This window comes from Pinus tabuliformis, chromosome 9 (assembly GCF_031772625.1).
Source record: "Pinus tabuliformis cultivar Carrire ecotype Pingquan chromosome 9, CPIR1, whole genome shotgun sequence".
In the NCBI taxonomy this organism is placed as follows: Eukaryota; Viridiplantae; Streptophyta; class Pinopsida; order Pinales; family Pinaceae; genus Pinus; species Pinus tabuliformis.
In genome coordinates, this window is record NC_142307.1 from 1,549,433,513 (window position 1) to 1,549,452,963 (window position 19,451).

Genomic DNA, 19,451 nt, shown 5'->3' on the forward strand with positions numbered 1-19,451 from the left:
ACGTAGGTTCAATGCAACATGTATAAAATTGATTCAACGCAGGTTCCAAATGAGTATGGTATCAGTCATTCAACGTTGTATTCACACCACAAACTACAACACCATATGTTGTTACTCGTAGATCTTCAACGCAAGACTCAACTTCACACAGTTTTCAAGACTAATGCTACAATGCCAGGTTTCAAGGCGCAGTTCAAGACACAAATAATCTTAACAGACGGAAGATATGACCATACACAACTTCAACCATTTAAACGCATTCAAGTACATCACAGTGGACTGTGGGGAAATATGCAGTCACATTGGCTGCTGTTGCTGTCATCGATGAGCTTGCCCCCAAGCAACCTATTTTTTTTCGTTGTTTCTCGAGACAAGGAGGTCATGGTTGCGGCAGAAATTGGGATCTCAGGGTTCTGGAGTTGAAGATCCAGTGGCCACTGCCGGTTCTGTGTTCTGTAACGTGGCTTTGCAATCACCAAATCCGCAACATTGAGAATGAGATACTTTGTATCTCAGTGAAAACCCTTAGAACAAGCCCTATATCAGCCATAATATATCGTGCTATAGTAGTGTCATATGATGCAAAGGTACCACGAAATCACAGTGGAGATGTCACTGTGGATTGACATGCGAATCACTAGTTCTGGGTTTGTCAACCATCTACAGGAGCCCAAACACACTATATTGCAACGAATTTAAATGCATCATTGATTTACATATAAGTCGGAGCAAGAATTCTGATCTTTTGACAGTTTGGAGATAAAATCCACCTACAGGAAATCACATGAAAAAAAAAAAAAAATAAATAAATAAATAAAATAAAAATAAAAATAAAAATAAAAATAAATAAAAAATAAAAAATAAAAAATAAAAATAAATAAATAAAAAATAAAAATAAAATAAAAAAATAAAAATAAAAATAAAAAAATAAAAAACAATTAGCAAAACCTGTACAAATTTTCGGCCCAACAACCCTTATTGGCTTTCTTGGTCGCAGATGAAATGTTTCTTCACAGTGCCGAAAATTGAATAGGCACAGTACCAACAGTTGGAAGCAGAGACAACGTTATAATTTAAGCAGAGACAGCATTATAATATCTCTACAATCTGTGTTAACTTGAGCAGCGTTCACCGTGGAGCAGCGTTCAAAACTTTGCGAGTAGTCATATGGTGTATGGGAGTAGCGTTTACCGTGGAGTAGCATTCACCATGGAGCAGTGTTCAAAACTTCGTGAGCTTTCAAGCTTCAAAACGAGGTCTCAGCTTCCACACTACCAGCACGGGGTCACCAAGTCTCGACTTCCACATATACTCCAACAACGTACACACCAGACTATTAAAGGCAGAAATCATAGAATTCTTTGTCCATTGCAGGGATTCATGGCAGGAATAGGAGTTACAAATATGAGTGCAAAAAATGTTGAGCGTTTTTTTTATGCAGGTATTGAGCAGAAACAGGAGCAGAGATGGCAGCACTACAGAAGCGTTCAAGTCAATGAATAAACTATCAGACTAGTGGAAGCATTAGCATCAGAGCTACCAGGCTTAGCCAGAATGGAAGATTTAATGAGTAGAAGAGCCGGAAGAGAGAGGAGTTACAAAGGTGTATGCAAAATGCCGAAATCTAGATGCCTGAGCTCTGATACCATGTTAAACACACACATGGCAGCAACATAATATGAATGATAAACAGGAGAGTACATTTATTATTAACAAATGATATACGTTTATAGTACATTGTGTGACCATTGGGTTCCACATCCCAAGGTCTCTTAGACTTCCTTAGTCTATTCGGCTTCCACACTAACCCATAGAGGATTAGGTGGCCAACAGTTGTCTATACAATGTGGGGCCGACATCCTTGTCATCTGATGCATCTATCTTCTTCAAGTTGGTGATCATGGGAGTAGACATGCGTCTACAATCCTGCACTCTGAACCTCTTCAAAATATATGTAGCATATCTCCCTTGTCCAAGGAAGATCTTCCCATCCTTCGAACAAACTTCCAATCCTAGGAAATAGTGCATCAACCCCAAATCCTTCATGTTGAACTCTACTGTCAGGTTCCTCTTGTAGGATTCTATGAGCACTGATGATCCTGTCAAAAAGAGATCATCCCCATACAAAACTAGAATGAGTGGCTCGCCCTCTACCATCAAATAGTAAAGGTTGGGATCTGTGTCACTCTTAATGAATCCCATATGCTACAAGTAGTTTTCAATCCTACCATACCATGCGCTGGGAGCCTTCTTGAGTCCATATAGAGACTTATTCAGTCTGCACACATGAGTGTGCCTCTCATGAGTCTTGAAGACCTCTAATTGTTCTATGTATACTTCTTCCTCTCTCACCCTGTTCAAGAAGGTTGTCTTGATGTCCATCTGGTGAATCTGTCGTCCCATCTGAGCTGCTAGGGATATAACTAAGCAGATAGAAGTGTATCTGGAAAATTGGGCGACAATCTCCTCATAATCTAGCCCTTCTTTCTATGCATATCCCTTTTCCATGAACCTAGCCTTGTATTTCTCCACATTGTCGTCTACATCATATTTGATCTTGTAGATCCATATAGAACCTACAACTGATTTTTTTTCTGGCCTTTGCATTCCTCCCAAACATCATTCATCATGATAGAGCTATACTCTTCTACCATGGCATCTACCCATACCTGATGTTGTGTGATCTCCTAAAAGCTAGAAGGTTATACAACCTGAGCTACCAATGCTTGGTATATATCAGGATATCTGTGTCGTCTTTTGTTCATCCTAGGAGTTCCAATAAACTCATATGCATCTCTCATTATTTGACAAACATCTCTGCTAACTCAACCATTAGTCATGGGAGGTTCAACCATTTCCTCCTCATCCTTCCCCTGATGCTCCATCTATTGAGAACTCCTTTGATTTCCTGCACCTGAGAAAATACGGGTATTGGTCACGGTACCCAATCCTTGTGACTATCCTCCTTCCTATCCCACGGGTTGCCCCTGTTGTTGGACCAAAGGAGCTTTTGCTAATTGATACTGATCACATGCATACATCTCACGAGATCTCCTGAAATCTCAGTCCTTAGTTATGTTAAAGAATTTATAGTTTGTTATTCCTCCTTTCCACCCCGACGCTAGCTCTGCTCTAGCGAACTGCTACAAAAACCCTCTGCATCCAGCTAGAGAAATGCTCAACGAGAAAATCTGAGTTTCTCCCTCTGCCTCTGGAATCACTTGCTCTAGAAGGATCAAATTTTTCAACCCCTCTCAGAAAATTTGGTCTTCCTCAAGCAATTCGGCCTCCTAGAAAAAAGGTTGTGCTGCCCCTCGGGAATTTTGGCCTACTTCCCATGCTTAATAGCGAAATTCCTTCTTTTCTCTTATGAGCTCTCCAGCTTATCAATTGTGCTATGATACCATGTGAAATTTTTATCTATTGCAGCAACTGGAAATTATTCTTCTAACCGAAAATTTAATTATGCAGTTTATTTGCTACGGCAAACAACGAATAAAATCACAACTGTGATTTTCACCATAAAAATATTGTGGAAAATAAAATACTGGAAACTAAGAAATTCTAGCACACACACAATAATTTTGACATAGATAATTTGGACAATTGTCTGAGGAAAAACCCAATGCGGGAAAACCAGTGCAGCAAATGAGAGTTTTATTATTATGCTTTAGCAGCAATTCTGAGTACAATAATTTAGATGCCCAACTGACGATCTAATCTGAGGAAAATACTGGCAAAATCTAGCGAGGAATTTTCTTTCTACCCACAACTATTTTATGCCTCTAAAATTAGCTCCCCAGCCTCTACGTTGAGCCTCCTGTGTCACCCTCTACATAGTGTTTACACTGGTCCTATGAGAATTTCGGTCTTCCTTCCTTTGCCTCTTTCAGGGACTGGAAACCTTCCTCCCGGAATGTTGTTTCCCTCCTCTTCCACCTGTTACTCACCCTTTGACTCTATCTTCTCTACTGAGCTACTGCTACTGAGAAAATTAAATTGCCTGGTGTTAATTTTAGGTATGTTCTATGCTTATAGCAATTTATTTCAATTTTCTTAGTTAGCTCCATATCTTTTCCAGATTAGAAATCACATCAACATTAAAGTAAACTGCAAGTAGAACATAAAAATAAATCGCAGAAGACAAGCCAAGACAAGAGGACACAAGATGTGGCGCTAGCCAGGGACAAACCCCAATGTGGGGAAACCCCTGATAAATTCTTCTTCTATGTTCTTCAATAGTTCAACAGAGAAAGAGAGAGAGATAGTACATTTACAACAGAAGTCAACACTTTGACTTTCTATATCTACATGAGATCAGTTGAAGACATGCTACTTCAACTGATTCTCCAGGGTGACTGCTTCACCAATCATAGTGTTTCATTTCATCACGGTGTTGCACCTAGTCACCGAGCTGCTCCCATCACCATGCTACAACTCATCATCATGCTGCACTTTAATATGTTGTACCTCATCGTCTAGGTGTTGCACCCAAATATCACTAAGTTGTTCTCAACATCATGAATCTGCACCCAATTTTGTACTCATCACTGATGTGTACTCAATAACTGCAATGTTGCATTTCATCATCAGTTGCACCTGTCACTGTGATGATCATAACTGCACCTTACTATACTGTATGATTATGATCCTAGTCTCTTTGATGAGAATGACACTCTTTACTGAGGTGATCATTGTTTCTTTCATTACTACATATTGGAACATCATTTAATACTCCACGTCACTGTTGTACAAGATATTTGTACTGCCATAAGGATTTCACCAAGATCTATATCTCAGGACTGTTGTGTGAGATAACACAGTCCCTTCATCTGAAATTTTCATCCAACCGAAATCCTTACAAGTACGTTGAGGCCATGTGATATGCCTATACAAATCCGAATGTTAAGACATAGATGCAGGGATGTTACCCTTGTCACTTCTTGTAATTCAGATCATTGTTTGTATTATGCAATAGATACGTTACTTGGATCATCTTCATACTGCTTTCCAATATGCTTAAGTAGCTACAAAAAAACCACCGAGATCTGGTGTCAAGACTGCTTCTTTCCATAAACAGCCTTGGATTTTACCACAATGTCACCTACATCTACGTGGCATTAACACGGATCCTTCACGTTGTAATATACCTGCTTTGTTGTGGCTAGGTCTAACCTTCTAGCTGTTACTTAGGGTCCCTTTCAAGCTAAGATTAGATCTCTTCTAACTGAAGTTTTAGGCTTTATTTTAGGGCCTCACAAATTGCAGCTAGGTGTGTTGTGTAAGGCCTTTTTATGATAGCAAATAGAATCCTCTAAGAACTGCGTATGTGACTCTCTTGACAACAGATTATGTCTTGTCCTGAAGCTGTGTATTAGGGTCTAATAGACTGTGGATTTATTCCTCTTAGAGCAACGAATAAAAGTCTTTTCTTTAGTTGTGTTTAGGGCTTCTCCTTACAGCGGTTAGGGTCTCTTCTAGACCTGCAGCTAGGGGACTTTAGGACTATGGCTAGGGTAACATCTATTGCGGCTAGGGCATCAACTACTGCGGCTAGGTCATCAGCTACTTAGCCCAGTGCACTCTTAGTGTCTCTCCTTAACCAAAAACCCAAAGATGCGAAGAGGAGGAGATCACATGAAGAGCGTGTGTCTCAAATGACTTCAATTCCTCTTCTACTTATACTAAAACGTAGATGATGAATAGACATGACTATTGGGCTTCTGAGCCTACATAAGATGTTGGCTGACTTGACAATTTGTTTTATAGCACCAATAAATTCATAACTCCATGAATACTTATCGGAATTGGATGATCTTTAGATCAATGCTACACCTCTCGATGAGATGGATCCAAGAAAAATATCAGCTTCCATTAATAAGGTGACCCACGTGGAGTTTGGCCCTAGTTTCCAATTTTAACACTCCCTCTCAGCTAGGGAGAACTCCATCCGCTAATCCATATGTCCAACTGTACTATCTCTGCCATCAGTGCCTTCCACTGCTCTACTCAGCTCAGCTCTGCTCTGCTCTTCTCAGCTCTGCTCGGCTCAACTCTACTCGAACTATGAAGAAGAAGAAGAAGAAGTGATCAAGGATGTATCATACCATCCTCCACTGACCCGAAGTCGGTCTCAGAGTGTGTACCACTGGTCCCAGACCAGTCCTCTACTGACCCGAAGTCAGTGTCACAGTGGGTACCACTCTCATTGGTCCCAGACTAGTATCATTGATCCCAGATCAATGAAGGTCATCCTATCATAGGGAGTACGGTAGATACGACGATGCATCCATCGATAGATATACTATAGTGCCTATCCTCATTTCCCTACTCATTGATCAGATGAGAGGTACTTCCCATGAGTCCCGGACTGCATGGGTAGGATGCCTCGACAGGAGAACTAATCATCTTGTCCACAGTAGAATGAATCATCATGTCCAGTGGATGCCACAGAGAACTAATCATCCTGGCCTACAAGAGAACGAATCATCCTGATCCACAATCGCCATGGAGAACAAATCATCCAGGCCCACAGGAGAACTAATCATCCTGTTCCATAGTCGCCATGGAGAAAAAATCATCCTATCCCATAGGAGAACTAATCATCTTGTTCCATAGTTGCCACGGGGTGTCACAAGGGAAGGTTGAACCTGTCATCCTGTACATAGTGCACCACCAGGGGAGGGTGAGTTGCCTTGTCATCATATGTTGCTCCAAAAAGTACCCCAAGCCCCCCAGAGCTCCCAGAGCTCAATGCATGCAACATGCAGGACCCTTATAAGAAGGTCTCTCAACAACTCCAAGTTGTTCGAGAAAGTCACAGATTTGACCTTTCCCAGGGCTTTGACAAAATGTCTGTGACCTATACATCAGTCTTAATGCGATGGAGCTGCCTCGCTCATCGACTTACCATATCCTAGATAAGGCATTATATGATGTCTATCTATTGGAGAAATCATCGAATACGGGATTCCTCAATAATTGAATTCCACCTCTAGTTGTCACAGAGAATCACAGTGGTATTCATCATGTGTACAAACAGCTCACTTAAGACCTTCTGCAACCATGTAGCTTCACACGAGATCATACTCATAGCTATGTATTCGGTCTTGGTGGTGCTTATAGCAACTGACTTCTGCTTCCTGTGCATCCATGATATCGAAGCAGAATCCAAAGAGAAACAACACCCGGAAGTGACCTTTCGGTCCACCACACTGCCTGTCCAATCAACATCAGAATAACCATGCAGTTTCATATTTGCGGCAATGTACCTCAATCCATGAGAGATTGTGCCCTAAAGATATCTCAAAAGATTCTTGGCACCAATCCAGTGAGGCTCAACCAAATATGAGCTCACCATGCTAACTGCAAAACATATGTCCGAATGGAAGTTTACCAAGAACATCAACGCAAATGAGTTTAAGAAACTCAGAGGCATTTCCCAAATCTAGTCCGACATCACTACCATATAACTTCTGAAAGTTAAGATCCTCGAGGTAGTCACAAGCTTGCAGTTTATCATTCCACATTCAGAATCCAACTCCCTCTTACTTCTGCAAATGAGAGGGTCTGCACCTATCAGAAATAGGTTGTCCTCATAAGGTGCCGGTATGAGAGGTCTATCATCCACAACCTTCAGGTAATGGTTTGGATCAGTTTCACTCCCAGTGAATCTCAGCGTCATCTAATAGCTATCAATCCTCTCATACTATGCCCAGGGAGTTTTTCTTCAAGCCATAGAGGGCATTCTTCCACCTGCATACGTGAGATTCCTGATCATCAATCTCAAACCCCTCGGGTTGTTCCAAACATGTGGACCTGCTACATGATGGGAATGGTCCTCCTGTAAGATTTTCCTTCGGTACATCTCAGACATGTACTTTCATGCTCTTTTTTAATTCAAGCATCCCTGTCACCATCTAACTCATAAACCTTCGATGATATGTGTCAATGGACATGGTCCCCAGTGGACTTCCTGCAACTTGACACAAATTGCCTATCCTGAATCCATGAGTAAAAGCTTCTTTGAAAATTTCATTTTCAAACACATACCTTTCCATCGATGAATGGTATCCTGTAACCTTTGTCTTCTAGTGCTGAAATGGACACCAGGTTCTTCTTGCGATCAAGTACATGAATTGAGTTACCCTTATTCAATTGAGGGGTAACATTCCCTACACCCTTTTCGGGATAGGTGGCATCGGCTCCAAGTATAATCCCACGATTGTTTCCATCTCTACCAAATTAGAGAGTGCACCCATCTATCTGATGAAGTGCCTTGAAGCACTACAATCAATAAGCCAGATTCCGAAAAAATCTGAAGGAGAGGGCCAATACAAGATAACGCTTCTTTTATCTTATTAGAAACAACATTTGATTCTTCATACCTAGGGTTCCTTGCTTTCTTTGAAGAGTCGACCATTTCCTTGATGACTTGCATTACCTGTCATTCCTTTGATCATTGAAGACGTCCCTGGAATGAATTTTATCTTCATCAAGAGATGTGTCTCTGCCATTTGGACACTCCTTTGCATAATGGCCGAACTTATTATCTGCCCTTCTTCCACCCTAAGATCTGGTCTTCCAATGAAGTGATCTTTAAGTAGGCCATATTCCGCTACGTCATTCTGGTAATATTCTCTGCTTCGACTTCACCCTTGGTGAATTTGAAGAGGGATGAGGAATCAACTGATCCATTTGTCCTTTCCCAACTGTCTTCAGTGATTGCTCTTTCACTCTTGCTTGGGCATTGTCTTCACCTCAACTCCGACACCATGTTAATTTTAGGTATGTTCTATGCTTAGATCAATTTATTTCAATTTTCTTAGTTAGCTCCATATATTTTCCAGATTAGCAATCACATCAGCATTAAAGTAAACTGCAGATAGAACATAAACATAAATCGCAGAAGACAAGCCAAGACAAGAGGACACAAGATGTGGCGCTAGCCAGGAACAAACCCCAATGTGGGGAAACCCTTGATACATTCTTCTTCTATGTTCTTCAATAGTTTAGCAGAGAAAGAGAGAGAGATAGTACATTTACAACAGAATTCAATACTTTGACTTTCTATATCTACATGAGATCAATTGAAAACATGCTACTTCAACTGATTCTCCAAGGTGACTGCTTCACCTATCATAGTGTTGCATTTCATCACGGTGCTGCACCTAGTCACTGAGTTGCTCCCATCACTGAGCTGCTCCCATCACCATGCTGCACTTTATTATGTTGTACCTCATCGTCTAGGTGCTGCACCCAAATATCATTGAGTTGTTCTCAACATCATGAATCTGCACCCAATGTTGTACTCATCAATGATGTGTACTCAATGACTGCTATGCTGCATTTCATCATCAGTTGCACCTGTCACTGTGATGATCATAACTGCAGCTTACTGTACTGTATGATTATGATCCTAGTCTCTTTGATTAGACTGACACTCTTTACTGAGGTGATCATTTTTTCTTTCATTACTGCATATTGGAACATCATTTAATACTCCACGTCACTACTGTACAAGATGTTTGTACTGCCATAAGGATTTCACCGAGATCTATATCTGTTGTGTGAGATAACATAGTCCCTTCATCCGATATTTTCATCCAACCGAGATCCTTACAAGTATGTCGAGGCCATGTGATATGCCTATACAGATCCGAATGTTAAGACATAGATGCAGGGATGTTACCCTTGTCACTTCTTGTAATTCAGATCATTGTTTGTATTATGCAATAGATACGTTACTTGGATCATCTTCATACTGCTATCCAATATGCTTAAGCAGCTACAAAAGAACCACCGAGATCTGGTGTCAAGACTGCTTCTTTCCATAAACAGCCTTGGACTTTACCACGCTGTCACCTACAGCTACATGGCATTAACACGGATCCTTCACGCTATAATATCACTGCTTTGCTATGGCTAGGTCCAACCTTCTAGTTGTTACTTAGGGTCCCTTTCAAGCTGAGATTAGATCTCTTCTAATTGCATTTTTAAGCTTCCTTTTAGGGCCTCACAAATTGTAGCTAGGTGTGTTGTGTAAGGCCTTTTTATGACAGCAAATAGAAGCCACTAAGAACTGCGTATGTGACTCTCTTGACAACAGGTTATGTCTCGTCCTGAAGCTGCGTATTAGGGTCTAATAGACTGCGGATTTATTCCTCTTAGAGAAACGGATAAAAGTCTCTTCTTTAGCTGCATTTAGGACTTCTCCTTACAGCAGATTAGGGTCTCTTCTAGACCTGCGACTAGGGGACTCTAGGACTACGGCTAGGGCAACATATACTGCAGCTAGGGCATCAGCTACTGCGGCTAGGGCATCAGCTACTTAGCCTAGCGTACTCTTAGTGTCTCTCCTTCACCAAAAACCCAAAGATGTGGAGAGGAGGAGATCACATGAAGAGTGTGTGTCTCAAATGACTTCAAGTCCTCTTCTATTTATACTAAAACGTAGATGATGAATAGACATGACTATTGGGCTTCTGAGCCTACATAAGATGTTGGCCGACTTGAAAATTTGTTTTATAACACAAATACATTCATAATTCCATGAATAATTATCGGAATCGGATGATTTTTAGATCAATCCTACACCCCTCAATGAGAGGGATCCAAGAAAAATATCATCTTCCATTAATAAGATGACCCACATGGAGTTTGGCCCACGTTGCCAATTTTAACACCTAGGCAACTAAGTATCTGCACTGGTGTGTTCTCCATCACCACATCGACCTCCTCTTATAATCCTCTGTTAGGGCACTAATGACCAAGATCAAAACATAATCGATCACTAGGATCATCTCTGGATCGATCCGTGTGAGTTTCTAGATTATTCTCACCTTGACTTAATTAATATTGATTAATTAACCATATTCCCTAAGTTTAGACTTAGGAAATATTTAAAAACTATTTAATAATCTAATTAAGTCATTTATAGGCATAATTTCCTGAAATTGTTTCTAGGTTTTGGAGATCTCATGCATTCTAACCTCTCCACCAAATTTCGTGGCTAGAACACATCCGATGCTACAAAAACTAACAATTATTACATGATATTGGAAAATCCTCAAGACTAATGAATTTTCATGTTGGTGCATGAAAAGGGTTTCATTGTGGCAGGGATCTTGTTTCCAAGTGCACTGCTCACAAAAGTGTCTTCTTCTATTGGCTTACTATCTCTAAAGATTCTTATCAATTTGTTCAAACTTGTAATAAATTTCAAAGTTCAATGAAGAGAGGTAAAAATTCATTTTGCTCATTACTCACTATTGTACTAATAAAAAGTTGTTTCACTAAAAAAAACAAAAAGAAGGCATTGAATTCTTTGAAAATAGTATTTTTAGATTTGAAGTGTCACTTTGAAATCATAAATAATAACAATCCCATATTTATTTCTCCTCAAATTTTAAACTTTTATAAAAAGATATAACATCATTAATTTTAATAACAATGCATATATCTTCCATGTTCTCATTAGTCATTTATAACACCCAATGTAATAAAGTCTACATGGAAAAAATTAAATATTAACGATGATGAATTAATAACTAATACAATATTCATTATAAAATATAAGATACCTAAATAAGATAAAAAGCATACTTATTTTATAGATTCCATTAACATTGGACACCATGTGCTCACTGTAGCATGCCAACCTAACAAATTTGAAATATTGAAAATCTTAAATGCATATAAAATTTGTAACATCTGGATCTTATATCATTAGAGTACTTATGACAGCAAATGAACAAAGCAATGACATTTGCGAGCTTATCTAAGTGACGCTAGAATGGGCATTGTTTTCACGGGGTGTCCAAAGACTTTGAGAGAGCATACTTTGTTTGAAGGGTAATCAAGACACTTATGAGAGAGACTACGAGTAGAGGATTCAAGTCAAAAGATGAGGTGAGCGGGAAGAGTAGTAATAGCGATATTTGCAAGCACAACCTACATTTAAACTTCTACTTTATATGTTTGTATTAGTCACAATAGGACATGGGTGAATGATTGTTTGCTTAAAGGGTCCTGACCCAGGTTCAGAGTTAATAGCGCCAAACAAATCCCTACATTATTGGCCCTTTCGGCGTCAATCCGCGGTGCGCGAACTGAAGTCTCACCCGAAGCAGTATGGGGGAATGTTGGAACCAAGTTTCCACACCCAAATATCAATGTGATGTCTTTCTGTGACCTAGATCTGCCTTCGCACAGATCTTTAAGCGCTTATGGCTTACGGCAGTAACTTCCTCGAATTGGCCCCTAGATCTCTGCGAAGGTCTACAACTTCCTTTTGCATACCCTATACAGGCAAATTAGCTACTTACGCACACCATAGATTACTTTTAGTCCAGTGTTTACTCAGATCCACCTAAGTGTTCGATAACTTTAACAAACAGTGTTATGATATTTGTGTAATCACTTAACATTAATTGTGTTCAAATAATAAGACAGATCAAGTAAATTTGTGCATCAATACATCATTATTTTATAAAGACACCACTCCATCACAACATATATCGCAATCATACATAACATAAGTACTGAGCCAAAACACAAGAGTTTATGCAATAATCTTCTTTATTGATCTTTAATATGGGTTTACAAACTCAATATTTCCCTGTGCACTTAGCTATAGGGGTCCGCACACTCAGTTGTGGACACTACTCTAGGCCTCTGCGCACTTAGCTACAGAGCCTTTCCCTCCTCTAAGACTACTATCTATGCGCTAGACTTCTTCGCTTGTACCGATAGACTTCTTCTTTTTTCCCTTAGACTCTCTAAGACACACTTATTTATACAATCCCATGGTCTGCAAACCATGGGTAGATCTCAAAAGCTGACTCAAATTTACATAAAGAAGGGTAAAAACCCTTTTTGACTCTTAACTAGCTACGCGCTCCGCGACCACAATTTGCGGAGACTTTTCACCTTTTTACATCAAAACTTGGGCTTTTGCCCCAAAACTGACCCCAGGGGACCCCATCCCAATAATGATTTAACATGTGCAACCATCCATAATGGTATACAAGAATGTGTGGGTAAAATAATTGAAGCGTATCCATAATTCTCTATGAAAATATAGTGAATTTTGCTAGCCCGATGAAACTGAGGATTTAAGGCAACTAAGAATGTTGTGTCTTCTTCCCCTATTTTTGTTGAAAAGTGTAACTAGGTTCGGTCTTCATAATGACGTGTAATTGTGATTTTATGTAATTGATGTAAAGAAGAAAAATAAAATTATTACTGTAATGTTGGTCTCATGGGTTTCATGAGCAAGGAATTTTATTTTTAGAGATGGATCCCATTGTGAGCCTTTAGGATTTGTCATCTAGTCATAAAAGTCAATTTGAGTTTGTGTCATGTGTGAAGGACCCTTCTTGGGTGCGTTACATTTTTGTATTGAGTCATAAAGAGTATAAGAAGGCCCTCCAAGACCAAGACAAAGTCACATCCTTCAAGTCGGCTTCAAAAGAATAATTTAATCTCTCAAATAGGCATGTCGACTCACAATCATCTCATGCCGGCTTATATACATGGACAAACAACTATAAATGGGGTAGTTTAGACTCCATTTCATAGCAAAATTTCAGAGAAGTAATTTGGTCAAGATTTGAAGCTAGGAAGAAGTGTGAAGGTAATCAAGGGAGCCTAATAAACATTGAGGAAGGAGGAAAGGAGTAGTGAGGTCTGTAGTGTTGTTTTGGGACATTTTTTAGGCCAACTTACCTCCACACATGAGATATTGCAGCCTTGTGTATTGCAAAAAGAAGGTCGAGGTATTACTGTCGCAGTGAGAGAGGATTTAGGGTGAAAGACAAAGCCGATGTGTCAGGAAGAAGTCTTCTCCTAGAGCGAAGAAGATTTAAGGTCAAAGTTGGCCAGGCTCATGTGCTAAGGGTTTCTTAAATAGAACCAAGGAATGCAGTGATAAACCCAGGGACCAAAATTTTGAAGAGTAGTCATGAAGAGGAAGAAGCAGAGATTTGATCATTGCAAGAAGAATCTCATCAAGGATGATTTGTGTCTTGGTCTTGGAGTGGAAAATAGGTCAAGGATCTTGGTCTTGGTATTCATCAATTGAAGTCTCTATAAGAAAAAGAAACTGTGTGGGTTTTCCTCTCAAGCGGGAGAGGGTTTGGCTCTGGCAAATAGCCTACATTCTATGTCTCATCTCTTTATTGTTTATGCATTGGTAATTGTTTGATGAAAGAAAAACACAATAATAAGCTAAAGAGAAGAATCTAATCTAAAAGGTAAAATGCATTCACAAGCAGTTATCTCTAGAGAAATCACCTAATACTTGATGCCCTAGATTTCTCAACAATTTTGACTAGGCTCAACTTTACTAGAAAATATATATTATTTATACTAGTGTTACCAAGGATACTACTTCAACTATTCTTATGTAATGCGATGACAATGTTTATGAATAAGAAATAACTTACATGAGTCGAAGTCTCAGTGATAAAGTGTAAATACATTCTATCATGAAAACTCGTTATTTTTTAGTTCAATGCTCGGTAACTTTGTTAATCACAATTTAGGAAAACACACATGGTATAGTTCCCTTGTGTGTAATTAAACACATTTCTCAAACTTTCCCTTTAGAGAAGTAGCACATCGTTTAATAAAAATCCAAGCACATGATCTTGAAATTTTCTTTGCTAACATTGTTAAAGGCCCAGACTTATCCATTCATATCACTTGCAAATCATGATTTTACCCATATATTTGATGATCATGAGTTTCCTTTACACTATTTATTTTTCCATAATTGATGAAAACATTGACCTAGATGCTTTTTATGATCCTTATTATTTTGATATTATATACAATTTTCAAAACTAGTTATATCCTCGTATAAAATTGATTGAACAAATATTAATACTTGAAGCGAATTGTCTAAAATTGAATGAAAAGTGAATAAGTACATGCTCATCAACAGATTGTTTGTTTTGGCATGACATGTTATTATATTCTATAGGGAAATCCTCAAGACTAGTGAATTTTCTTGTTCATGCATGAAAAGGGTTTCATTGTCGCAGGTATTTTGTTGGAAAATATATAACATTAATGAGGATGAATTGATAACTAATACAATATTCATTATAAAGTATACTATGCCTAAATAAGATAAGAAGCATAATTACTTTATAAATCCCATTAACATTGGACTCTATGTGCTTATTGTAACATGCCAGCCTAACGGATTTGAAAGATCAAAAAAATTAAATACATATGAAATCCATAACATTCAATCTCATATCATTAGTGTACTTATGACAACAAATGCACATAGCAGAGGCATTTGCAAGCTTGTCCAAGTGAGGCCACAATGGGCATTGTTTTCCCAAGGTGTCTAGAGACTTTGCGATAGCATTTCATTTCAAGGGAAATCAGGGTGCAAATCAGAGAAATTATATGAAGAGGACTCGAGTCAAAATGATCTGAAATGTGGCACTAAAGGCTTCTTGTCAGCTTACAAGAACCTCTCCCACTCCAAAACTTAAACAATTTCCAAGATCTATGCTTATGATTGATAATTTGGGGAATTAAAAGAACTGGAAATGGTTGTATGCTTATGTTTGTCTTTAACTGACCAAATGCTTTAAGTTCATTTGCTTAAATTGATATGCAGCATATAACAGTGAAACGGTGCAGCAAATAAACATCATACACATAATAGCAATATAATTAGGATTTCACCCAAACCTCTTGGGCTATGTCTCCTTGAGCTCTAGTCAACTCAACTACGATCTTTGGGATTGTGGCTTAAATTCTTTTACAAGTTCCACACTCAACTCCATAGGTTTACAACTGAACCAATGGGCTTAGAATAACATCTTTATCCCTAGTTGTTTGGCTCTCTGGCTCTCGACTCTCAGCTCTTGGCTCTCGGCTTTTGGCTCTTGGCTCTAGCTCTCGGTTCTTGGCTCTCGGCTCTGGCTCTCGGCTCTTGGCCCTTGGCTCTGGCTCTCGACTCTAGCTCTCGGCTCTTGGCTCTCGGCTCCTAGCTCTCGGCTCTGGCTCTTGGCTCTTGGCTCTCAGCGCTAGCTCTCGGCTCTACCTCTCGGCTCTCGCTCTCTGTCAAGCCTCCAACCTCTAGTGGCTCTTTCGTTGTCCTCCCAACCTCTGGTGGCACTTTACGAATCTACAACTCTCTAGCCTTCTGCACTCTGCAACTCTATTGCGCTCAACTCTCTGGGAAATCACCCTTTTGCCATCGCCCCAACCTCTAGTGGCTTCTCGGCTTTCACGAGCTTCTGGTTTTGCTCGAACTCCAAGCGACCCCTTCCCAATTGTGCTCTTTGTGTTATCTCTCGGCCTCTGCGAATGCCTGCTAATTGTGTTCTCTGTGTTTTTATAACACATTTGTTTTCGCCTCCCAAAAGCATGGAAGACCGATCGTTTGATCAAAGAATCTGTTTTCCAATTGAAAGGAATGGCAACACAGGGTAACCCAATAATTTTTCCTTCCTCCTGTAGAAATCCCTAATTCGAACACGTAATGGAAATACACAGAGAAACGCACGAAAAACACATTAATAGCCATTCAGCCGCACTTCAAATTATACGAAATTGCGCTTATAATCCCATCGGGTCTACCTCTGGTCGCAATATCGCAATCACACAGGTGGGAGGTCAAAACCTCAATACACGGGAAACACACAAAAATCCACATAACCCGGATTTCAAATTATATGCAGTGGCGTTTATAATCCCATCGGGTCTGCGTTTTATCGCATATCGCAATCGCACGTCACATTGGCCCGAGGTCGATTCAACAACCCATGGTTTGTTCTAATGCGATGACCGTCGCCGATCGTCGATCGTTGATCGCTTCACGCTGCCATTTGACACCTCCGATTGCGTTAGCGATTAATTATCGATCGTTGATCTGCTCCTAGATCCGACAGTTGATATGCCATCGCAATCACTTTATCGACCTGATCACGATCATAAGTCGCAACGGCCCGAGGCCTATACAACATCCCATGGACTGCTTCGATGCGATATACATTGCCAATCGCCGCTTGCCGCCTATCGCAATCACTTTATCGGCTCGCCTGGGTTCCGATATCGCATTGTACCCTATCTCCGATGCGATATGTCGAAGGTCGCAATCGGGGATCCTTACGGCCTGCTTCTCCGCCCTTTAACATTGTGATGCGATATTACATATAGAGCCTGCCCTTTATGCCTTTGCAATGCGATATTCTTTAAGGAGCCCTTAAGTCCCATTTATAAGAAATTGCCTCATTTTCTAAAGATAATGGGCAATTTTCTTTTTATAATAACTCCTTCGTCTGGAGTCCATTTTGGTCCATTCAAATTGTAGTAAATTCAGATTGAAAAGATCTACGCAATGAGACTATTCCCAAGAGCATCCTTTGACTTTCATTTTCCTCTGTGAGGAAGATTTTTAGACTTAGAAGTCTATGTTAGATCCATTTTGGATCATGCCTTCCCACTAAAAAGCTTTTGGACTCCAAAAGACTAATATACTGATCTGCACAATAAATGAGAGTACCTCACCCTCTTCTTTTAGCCTCCATACACTTGCCTTTCATAGTGCCTTTGAACCAAAGCCTTTGAACACTTCCTGGATGTGCTTGTCCTCCTAGGAAGAACTATTTTCCTCCTTGACTTCACGCAGAACTCCTGCTGAGAAGGTTACAAAAGGTAGTTTGAACTTCTCTTCCTGGACCATTGATCCAAGTTGGCTCAAACAAAGGCAAAGTCACATCTTCTTCACAAAAAATTACATTTGTATATGTTTGACATATTGTCAACAACAACTGTTAACAACAACAGAATTACAGAGAACAACTGGATGGCCTAAACTCTTGCTTCATCAAAAGAAACAGATTTCACATCTTGTGAACACCTCCATGTCTTTACATCTGTATACAAATGATTAACTAGAGAACAAGCCAACAAAACATGCCTTTAAAACAATTGACCCTTCAAGTCAAGCATGTAGAAAAAGAACTCTAGGATTCTTTTTCAAAAATGAAACACTTCATCATTATCTCCATCTTGGAGACCAAATCAACTTTTTCCAAGTCAACATTACATTACATGCATGCTTAAAATCAAAGCAATCAACCCTTCAAGTTAATTACACACACATGTTCAAATACAAGGAAATTATCAATATCCTTGTGGTCATGCATATCATGCATATCATTTCATCTTTCAACTTTCGCTTAAGCACACTGTATTTTCGACGCTGAAATAAATATAAGGTTGCAGCAATAAAGTGAGTCTCCTACTCAACTTTTCCATTCACCTTCTTGATAGAATCCTGCAACTTGCATCTTATTAACAAAGAAATGCAAATAGATGTGATACATTTATGTTCACATCAAAAGATATACAACTTTAATTGGATAAGAACTCTAACCATTTTTTACCCATCCATTTCAAAGGTCCTTCCTTTGTCTGCACATCAACAGTAACATGTGAATCATCTTGAAACACATCATTTATGGAATCTTTCTTTCCATTCCTGCCATTCTTTCTTTCCACCTTCTTCAGGTTTCGTGGGAGCATTGTTGGATTCAAAGTCCAACATTTTGTAGCAATATGTCCTTGCTTATGGCAGTAAGTGCAACACATGTGCATCTTCTTGACAGCATGATTTGCCTTGTCCAATGGACTTTTGGCTTTTTGCTTCATTTCCTTCAAAAGTTTCCTGTATGTGGCCATTTTCTTCCAACATATAGAAACATTATGGTTATCCAAACCACAAAAAGAACATGCAATTCTTTTCCCATGTTTATATGGAAATTTATCATGCTTAACATAATCAAAAGGAATATGATTAGAACTAGATTTATACCTTTCTTTTTCACCTTTATTACCTTCATGAGGAGGTGAATTGAATGAAGAAGTGGCTCTCTTTGGAACACCATCAATCTCTTCACTTCTTTCAGAGTTTCCACAACTCTCTAGTTCAAGTGTATGCTTATGAACATCTTCTTCCTGAAAATGATGTTTCAAGCTATTGCATTCCCCATGAATACAATCTTTAGACTCTTGAAGTTGAAGACCTAAAATGAAACTCGGAATTGTTTCAATTGTCTTCATGGCAGCTTTAGAACTTTCTCCATAAGATTTTCCATAGCCAAGACCCAAATACTTAGGCCTTTCCTCAACCATATTGGTTCAACAATACCCTGTGCATGTTTGCCCAAGCCTTTTCCTTCATAGCCCATCTTGGACATTAACTTGGAACCTATGCCTCTGTTATGTTTTACAAAAAAACCAATATAAACATTCTTAGAGGAAATTGAAGACAAACTGGAATTATTTACCTCTTCTTCAAGTTGATACTTGACTAAGGCTTCTTTGGCAACAAGGTGCTATGTCTCCAACTCATGCATCCTTTCCAGGGTCATATTTGCAATATGAAATTGTCTCTCCATTTTCTACAATTTGTTAGA